Source organism: Triticum dicoccoides, chromosome 4A, assembly GCF_002162155.2.
Source record: "Triticum dicoccoides isolate Atlit2015 ecotype Zavitan chromosome 4A, WEW_v2.0, whole genome shotgun sequence".
Lineage (NCBI taxonomy): Eukaryota > Viridiplantae > Streptophyta > Magnoliopsida > Poales > Poaceae > Triticum > Triticum dicoccoides.
In genome coordinates this window covers 137,916,295-137,925,733 of record NC_041386.1, presented here as the reverse complement: position 1 = coordinate 137,925,733, position 9,439 = coordinate 137,916,295, and positions in this window count along the sequence as shown.

The window sequence follows — 9,439 nt, the reverse complement described above, 5'->3', positions numbered from 1 at the left end:
GGATTGGCTTCATCCAACGACCAACTTTCAAAGTTATTCACACACTATATAGGGGGTATAGATATAGATGTGTCGGCCCATTGCAATGGATCCAAAGTATATCTGTTTAGTGGAGTGCACTCTAAACACATTATCTATTTATTTTTCTCTAACCTTTCGTAGCCATGCAACCAAGCCACATAAGCTTCATGGGTGCCCCCCACATCATATTATTCATACTACGTTGATAGAAAAAAAAGATAAATCGCCCAAAACAAGATATTCCCATTTTTTGTTCCTACGATGATGTGTTGTGCACATACCTACTAGTTGTATAGTGGTAGTACTAGTTGTATAGTACAAACTTGGTACTAGTAGGAGCAGAGTAGTACAGAATGCTCCTACTCTATCAATGAGCCCCATCTAACACCAAATTTCTTGGCTTCCATGCTACAGGTAGATCTTCCCCTCGTTTCTGTTTTCCAACCCGCCGGCGGGCAGGGTGCGGTTTGCAAATAGTCGGTTTGCTCAATGGCGGTCCCACATGGAAGTGAAAATGCTAGGCAACACGCCTTCCCTAAGCTATGTGTCGTGCCGGACAGGTCGTGGAGTACTCCCGATTCCCGGGCGTGTGGGGGGGGGGGGAGTGCGACACAAACGCGGCAGGCCTTTTCCTTTTACTAGCAATGTGCCCATGCGTTGCGACGGATCCAAAGTAGTAGAATAGTAGTACTTGTTCACAAACTTGAAAGAAATCACTCTTGTTTTGATATACTCCTAATATATTACTCCCTCCGTTCCTAAATATTTGACATTTTAGAGATTTCAAATGGACTATCACATACGGATTATATAGACATATTTTCAAGTGTAGATTCACTCATTTTGCTCCGTATGTACTCCCGATTCCCGGGCGTGTGTAGTACTTTTCACTTAAAATATATTTCTCAGGTTGTTTTGATGATGTGAGGGAGGGATGTGGTTGCTTTCAAGTTAATAAGGGGTTTTCTGCAAATTGGAGCACAGAAGTGGGCTATTGTTGCAAAAATGCCACAACTTACCTCACAGCCGTTAGATGCAAATCTAATGGTCAGCAACGACGGATGGTAGACACACCACCATCACCAATTGAGTCTTTTATAGGAGTATATATTTCTCAGGTTGTTTGGATGAGGTGAGGGAGGGATGTGGTTGCTTTCAAGATAATAAGGGGTTTTCTGCAAATTGGAGCAGAGAAGTGGGCTATTGTTGCAAAAATGCCACAACTTACCTCACAACCGTTAGATGCAGATGTCGGAGTAAATATCCATGGGTAGCCTAGCCGGCTTCCCCTGGCCCTTCTGAAAAAATTACGAGCCCGTCAGGTTCTCAAGAATCCAAGACATGGGGCCGCCTTCCCCTTGCTGGCTGTCATCCAGGTCGGCTTTCGGAAGGCGGCCCGACTTTAGCCCTCATGAAGAAAGCCACGGGAGGGCCGACTTCGAGAAGCCAGCCGCGAGAAGGCCGGCTCCAAGAAGCCGGCTCCCATGAAGCGGTCAAGACCGTACCCTCAAAGTTTGCATCCACCTGGCGGCGATGCGACGGGGCGTGGCCATAGTGAAGCCAGCCACTCCCGAATCCCGGAGCACGCCTGGCACAGTGCGCCGTATGGGTGGCCATGACCCGTCCGGCGGGGCATTGTTGCCATGTCGCCCCTGATGTCATCCACGACGGGCTACCAGTACGGCCCACGGGCGGTGGGCCCCTTTGGGCAGGGAGACACCCGAAGGCGGCCACGCCTCCCCCAGTCGGCCCAAGACAGAGCCGGCTCCCCGCAACCGGCTTGCCGCCTTCCTCGAAGGAGACGCCCCATTAAGGAGACAAGACACGGTGAGGCTACAGCGATCGCCCGCCGGGCGGCGGCGCTGTAGCCACGCCTGCCACGACGAAGCCCACGTCATCAAGATGAAGCAACAGTAACCAGCCGCCGACCAGGCCCTGGACAGTGGGGCCTGCCTGTCAACCAAGGGACCGGCAGCCAGCAGGACCCACCAGTCGGCGGGCCCCAGCAGCCGGCGCAGAAGCCGGAGAGCGCAGTCACAGACGACTGGGGCCCGCGCCCAGTCGGATTACCGTTGTACCCCCGGGGGGTAGGCCTATATAAACCCCCCGGGGCACCCATGCAAAGGGTTCGACCCCCTACTAGTTCTAGACACCACACGAGGAGAAGAAGCAAGCTAGATGTGCCCTTCTTCCTCCTCCCATCGAACAGCTCAAGGAGCATTGTGTAGCTACTTGTCCATCTAGTGATCATGCGGAGACCCCGCAGAGCAGCAGTAGGGGTGTTATCTCCACGGAGAGCCTTGAAGCTGGGTAAGATTCGCCGGCGTGCATGTCTTCGCCTCATCCCGTTTCCAGGCACCGGCGACGTCTTACTGGCTCCCACAATGATAAGCCACCCGTTGGCATATGTCGCACCTACCACCCGACATTTGGCGCCCACCGTGGGGCCAGGTGCACCGTCGTCCGGAGACCTGTTCTGGACGGGAACCCTCTTCCTCCCCAGCGAGCGTAGCTAGCCCGGCACGCCCGATGGCACTTGCCACAACGCGCTGCAAGGCGTCACCAGCGTCTGCGCGGCGAGCAGCCTCGCCGATCTCCTCAACGAAACCCTCACCTCCGACGAGCTCGCCTCCGATGCGGGCACCGACCACCTCGCCAACCTCCTCGGCCAGCTCCATGTCTCCAGCGAGCCCGCTATGGATCTGGAGTCGGTTGGCTCCACCGACCCAATGCCTGTCGACTCCGACACGGCCTCCTACGACACCTTCCCCACCAACGTCATGATCTACAACGACCCGCTTCCTCGAGCCGACGGCTGCGATGCTGTCACCACTGAAGTGATGGTTGTCGGCCACGGCGGCCCGGCCGATTAGAGCGCCCACGACGCCCCACACGCGGCGGCCCACGACTTGTCCACCCCCCTCCTGGCTGATGCCGACGACGAAGCACTGGAAGCGCGCCGCCTCGCCCTCCTCGCAGAGGGCCGAAGGCTGGCTTCCGTAAGACGCCTCACTGAGGCCTACCCGCGCGAAGCTGACCGCGCCGCCTTCGGCACGCCGGCCCCGGGCAGGCCAAGCCGGGCCGACATTGTCAAGCAACGCGGCGCCATCATCGCCGACACGTTAGGAGTCGACCGCCCAGTCTACGCCACTCCACTCGAGAACCTGCGCGCCGCCCAGGCGGCCGTAGACGAGCTAGACGGACTGGGGGCCGAAGAACTCCCCCACATGACCCGACGCATCCAGCAGCTGATCGATGCAGCCGCGCAGCGGCACGAAGCCGACGCCCGCGCGGGAAGCCCTCCCCTGCGCCGAGATCACAGCGCGACGTCCCGGACACCGACTACGAGCAACACCCGCGCGCGGCGCGAGAAAGAGCCGGCGGCCAGCCGAAGCCGGACCCGAATCTCCATCGAGCGAGATGAGGATGGCCATCCCCGAGCCATGGAATGGTGGGGTAACCCGCCTCCGCCTCGACCCCGTGGAGAGAGATATCCCACCCCGCCGTTGATGGCGCACCCGACTCTCAGCGGCCAACTAGGTCGCCGCGAAGGAGTCGGCGAGAACGACGCCCGCCATCGAATCGACCGTCTGGCACGATCCCTGGCGCTGGAAGAAGAAGACGATGTCGGCCCGCCTTGTTTCGGCCCCCGCATCCGCGACGAGCCCTTCCCCAAAGGGTTCTCGCTCCCAAGAGACACGCCCAAGTACAACGGCTCCGTGAAGCCGGAAGATTGGCTAATCGACTACTCCACGGCGGTCAGCATAGCCAACGGCAACCGGCGCGTTGACGTGAAGTACGTGCCCCTCATGCTGCAAGGCACGGCGCAGACCTGGCTTAACAGCCTCAAACCGCGCAGCATCAACAGCTGGCTAGATTTCACCGAAGCTTTCATCCGCAACTTCACCAGCATCTACAAGCGGGCCCCCAAGCCCAGGCAGCTCTCCCTGTGTGTATAGGGCCCCGCCGAGTCCACTCGCGAATACCTCACGCATTGGGCCGAGCTCTGCAACTCTTGCGAAGGGGTACACGAGGTGCAAGCCATAGAATACTTCACGGCCGGGTGCCGAGAAGGTACCCTCCTCAAGCACAAGCTCCTCTGCGACGAGCCAACTACCCTCGACGAGCTTCTGGACATAGTCGACAAGTACGCCACCGCCGACTCCTCGATGAAGACCGAGCTTCGGGTAGACGCGTCCGGAAAAGTACTCAACCCGGCGCCCAAGACGCCGGCTGGGGATTCCGGCCGACGCCCACACTCGAACGACCACAAGCGCAAGGGCCCCGCGCCGCCTCCCGCTAGTCGGCAGGTGGCCATAGTTGAAGAGGCGCCGCCTGAAGGGTGACCCGCGCCCAAGAAGCCCAAGGGCGGCCGGCCGGCTTGGCAGCCGGCCTTCTCCTATGAGCAAACTCTCGACGCCCCGTGCAAGTTCCACAGCGGCGCGAAGCCGTCCAACCACACAACCCGGAAGTGCCATTGGCTCACCCGAATCTCTAAAGGCGAGGGGCTCGCGCCGCCTCCGCCTGCTGGCTCGCCGCCTCCGGCCGCTCGGCCCGTAGTCGGAGCCGTGCACGACAAATTCCCCGACGAGCAAGCGACCTACATCGTCTTTACGAGCCAGCCCAAAGACCGGCGCAGCAAACGCCGAGAGCACCAGGAAGTCAGCGTGGTCGCTGCCAACCCCGCCGGACACATGCATTGGTCAGAAAAGCCCATCAGTTGGAGCTGGGCCGACCATCCAGAGGTGATGCCGTCTCCCGGCTCCTATGTGCTGGTCCTGGAAGCCACCCTCGCAACGGACAGACGCGTTGCCCGCTTCTCCCGCGTGCTGATAGACGGCGGGAGCAGCATCAACATCCTGTACCGTGACACCCTGGAGAAGCTAAATGTCAAGACGAAGCAGCTCATGCCTACTCGAACAGTGTTCCATGGCATCGTACCCGGCCTGTCATGCGCCCCCATTGGCAAAATCAAGATTGATGTACTTTTTGGGGACAAGGAGCATTTCCGCCAGGAAGCGATCTGGTTTGAAGTGGTGGACCTGGAGAGCCCTTACCATGCATTGCTTGGCCGACCTGCCTTGGCCAAATTCATGGCAATTCCCCACTATGCATACCTCAAGATGAAGATACCAAGTACCAAAGGCGTCATCACTGTAGCCGGCGATTACAAGAAGTCCTCTGAGTGCGCGGCAGCCAGTAGCCGGCTGGCCGAGTCCCTTGTGATTGCCGAAGAAAAGAAGATGTTGGACCGAGTCGTGGCCATAGCCGGCAAGCAGTCGGCCGTGTCCCCCGACCCCAAGGAGCACGATGCTCAAGGATCTTTCCAGCCGGCCAAGGAGACGAAGAAGATACCTCTTGACCCCGAGCATCCAGAGAGGTTTGTCGTCATCGGGGCAAGCCTGAACAGCAAATAGGAAGGCGAGCTCGCCGATTTCCTCCATGAGAATCGGGACATCTTTGCATGGTCCCCCAAGGACATGCCGGGTGTTCCGAGGAAATTCGCCGAGCACAAACTACACGTCCGAGAAGATGCAAAGCCAGTCAAACAACCCCTTCGCCAACTGTTGGAGGAGAAACGCAGGATTGTGGGAGGGGAGATAGCCCGGCTTCTAGCAACCGGCTTCATTATGGAAGTTTTCTTTCCAGAGTGGCTCGCCAACCCGGTCCTTGTGCTAAAAAAGAATAACAAGTGGCGCATGTGTATAAACTACATGAGCCTCAACAAGGCTTGCCCCAAAGATCCCTTTGCCCTGCCGAGGATTGACCAAGTGATAGACTCCACGGCCGGACGCGAGCTATTGAGTTTCTTGGATGCTTACTCAGGATATCACTAGATAAAGCAAGATCCGGACGACCGCCTGAAGACCGCCTTCATCACGCCATTTGAAGCCTTCTGCTACCTGACTATGACATTCGGCTTAAGAAATGCTGGTGCCACTTTTCAGCGTTGCATGCAGAAGTGCCTCCTCAAGCAACTCGGCAGAAACGCTCACGTCTACGTGGACGACATTGTGGTGAAGACGGAGAAGCGCGGCACTTTGCTAGGAGACCTCAAGGAAACGTTTGAGAACCTACGCCGGTTCCAAATCAAGCTCAACCCCGAGAAATGCGTGTTCGGAGTGCTAGCCGGCCAGCTCCTAGGCTTCCTGGTCTCCAAACGCGACATCGAATGCAACCGGGTGAAGATCAAGGCCATCGAGAGAATGGCGATCCCCACCAAGCTTCGAGACATCCAAAAGTTCACCGGATGCTTGGACTCCTTGAACTGCTTCATCAGCCGGCTCGGAGAGAAGGCTCTCCCCCTCTACCGCCTCATGAAGAAGAGCACTCACTTCGAGTGGAACGACCAGGCCGACCAAGCTTTTCACGAGCTGAAGAAGATGCTGGCCACGCCGCCTGTCTTGGCGGCGCCGACTGAGAAAGAGCCCATGCTCCTTTACATTGCCGCAACCAGCCGGGTGGTCAGCACCGTCATCGTAGTCCAACACCCAGAAGAAGGCCGAGCCCAGCCGGTTCAGAGGCCAGTGTATTATTTGAGCGAGGTGCTGTCCGCTTCAAAGCAGAACTACCTGCACTACCAGAAGATGTGTTACGGCGTGTACTTCACCGCCAAGAAGCTGAAGCCCTACTTTCAAGAGCACCCCGTCACGGTCGTATGCACCGCCCCGCTGGCCGAGATCATAGGCAGCTGGGACACATCCGGCCGGGTGGCGAAATGGGCCATCGAGCTGGCCCCTTACACGATCTTCTACCAGCCCCGCACCGCCATCAAGTCCCAAGCACTGGCCGACTTCCTCGTCGACTCGGTCGAGACCCAGTACCTGCCGCCGGCTCCCGACTCCACCCATTGGCGCATGCACTTTGACGGGTCCAAGATGCGCACCGGCTTGGGAGCCAGCATCGTCCTTACCTCTCCCAAAGGCGACAAGCTCAGATACACGCTGCAAATTCACTTTCCCGCCTCCAACAACGTGGCCGAGTACGAGGCGCTCATACACGGGCTCCGGCTTGCCAAGGAACTCGGCATCCGCCGGATCCTATGTTATGGCGACTCGGACTTGGTGGTCCAGCAATCATCCGGCGACTGGGACGCCAAGGACGCAAATATGGCAAGCTACCGCTTCCTGGTCCAACAACTTAGCGGATACTTTGAAGGATGCGAGTTCCTCCACGTACCACGAGCCGACGACGAGCCAGCCGATGCCCTGGCTCGAATAGGCTCCACTCGGCAAGCAATACCAACCGGCGTCGATCTACAACGCCTCCTCAAGCCGTCCATCAAGCCGTCTCCAGAGTCCGATTCCATATTCGTGCCGCCTGACCCCGACGCGGTCGGGTCCGGCTCGAAGAACCAAGCGGGCGACCCCGGGACTTAGTAGTCGGCCCGGGGACTTCGGCAACCGGCTCGGGGACTGCCACACCCGGCTCGGGGACTGCAGTAGCCGGCTCGGGGACTGCAGTAGCCGGCCCAGGGACTGCACCAACACAACAGCCGGCGGCCGACTCCAGCATTTCACCACCCAGCCCGCCCACCCTGGTGGCAGTAGCCACATTGGCAGTAGGAGAAGTCGCGGCTCCGTCATGGGCTCAGACCATCCTCAACTTCCTAGTAAACCAAGATCTGCCGGCTGACGAAACAGAGGCAAGACAAGTCCAACATCGAGCCGGAGCATACACAATCATCAACAGAGAACTAGTCAAGCGCAGTGTCACTGGAGTCCTCCAACGGTGCGTCGAGCAAGAGAAGGGCATTGCAATCCTCAGAGACATTCACCAAGGAGAATGTGGCCACCATGCGGCCTCAAGATCACTCGTCGCCAAAGCCTTCCGCCATGGTTTCTTTTGGCCGACTGCTTTAGATGATGCCAAGGATTTAGTTAAATATTGCAAAGGGTGCCAAATTTTCAGCTCCAAGCAACACATACCGGCTTCGGCACTCAAGACCATTCCCCTCACCTAGCCCTTCGCCGTTTGGGGACTGGACATGGTGGGCCCATTCAAGACGGCGCGTGGCGGCATGACGCATTTGCTCGTCGCCGTGGACAAATTCACCAAGTGGATTGAGGCAGAGCCGATCAAGAAGCTGAATGGGCCGACTGCTGTGACATTCATCGCAGACATAACAACTCGGTACGGCATGCCACACAGCATCATCACCGACAATGGCACGAATTTTGCCAAAGGAGCCTTGGCACGTTTCTGCACAGCCCAAGATATTCGGCTGGACTTAGCGTCCGTCGCCCACCCGCAGTCAAACGGCCAGGTCGAGCGAGCCAACGACCTCATCCTCTCCAGCATCAAGCCCCGACTGGTCGTACCTCTGGAGCGTTCAGCCGGCTGTTGGCTCGATGAGCTGCTGGCTGTCCTCTGGAGTCTACGCACTACACCAAACAAGTCAACCGGCTTCACCCCTTTCTTCCTTGTGTATGGTGCCGAGGCGGTCATCCCAACTGACATCGAGTTTGACTCACCTCGAGTAACCATGTACACGGAAGCGGAGGCCAAGGAAGCACGAGAAGACGGCATCGACCTGCTGGAAGAAAGCCGGCTGTTAGCCCTCAGCCAGTCTGTCATCTACCAGCAGGGCCTGCGCTGCTACCACAGCCGAAAGGTCAAGCCAAGATCCTTCCAAGAGGGCGATCTTGTGCTCCGGCTGATCCAGCGAATAGCCGGCCAGCACAAGCTCTCGGCCCTTGGGAGGGCCCCTTTGTTATCAGCAGAGCCTTAGGCAACGACTCCTACTACCTGATCGACGCGCAGAAGCCGAAGGCACGAAAGAGAGACGACTCCGGCAAGGAGTCGGAACGACCATGGAACGCCAACCTCCTTCGAAGATTTTACAGTTGAAATGCAGTATGTATCACGCTAACTTTTGTATTAAGTACGAGACAATAGGCCACCCGAGGAGGGCTCAGGGACTGCCATCTCTTATCTATGAATGAAAAGTATCATGCTTATGACTTTGTCATTTCATTTACTTATTCCTGTCTGGCACCGGGTTCGACTAGTCGGCCTGGGGACTGGGTTACTGGAGTTATATTAGAAGCCCTACCCACGGTCAGACAAGTAGTGTGCTGACACCCAGGCTTAGCTCTTGCCAAAGTCGCAGTTCGAAGAACCGGCTGTCCGACTAGCAAGAGTCAAAAGCAGGAAAGGATGCCCACACGAAAAATGGCCAGGGACCAACGGACTAATATAATGAAAGCCGGTTCGCCGCCTAGCACCGACCGACTACCAAAGTAGCCGGCCGGCCGGTTTCCATTCACTTCACTTCAATCCAAAAAGCTCGAGTACTTGCCTCCCCAAAGAGGGAAGGCGGCAAAGGAAAAAGCCTAAGGGTAAAAAGCATAAGCGAATGGAAACCAAACATGCACATAATAATATTTACATAAAAGACCTCTGAGAGGCCAGCATT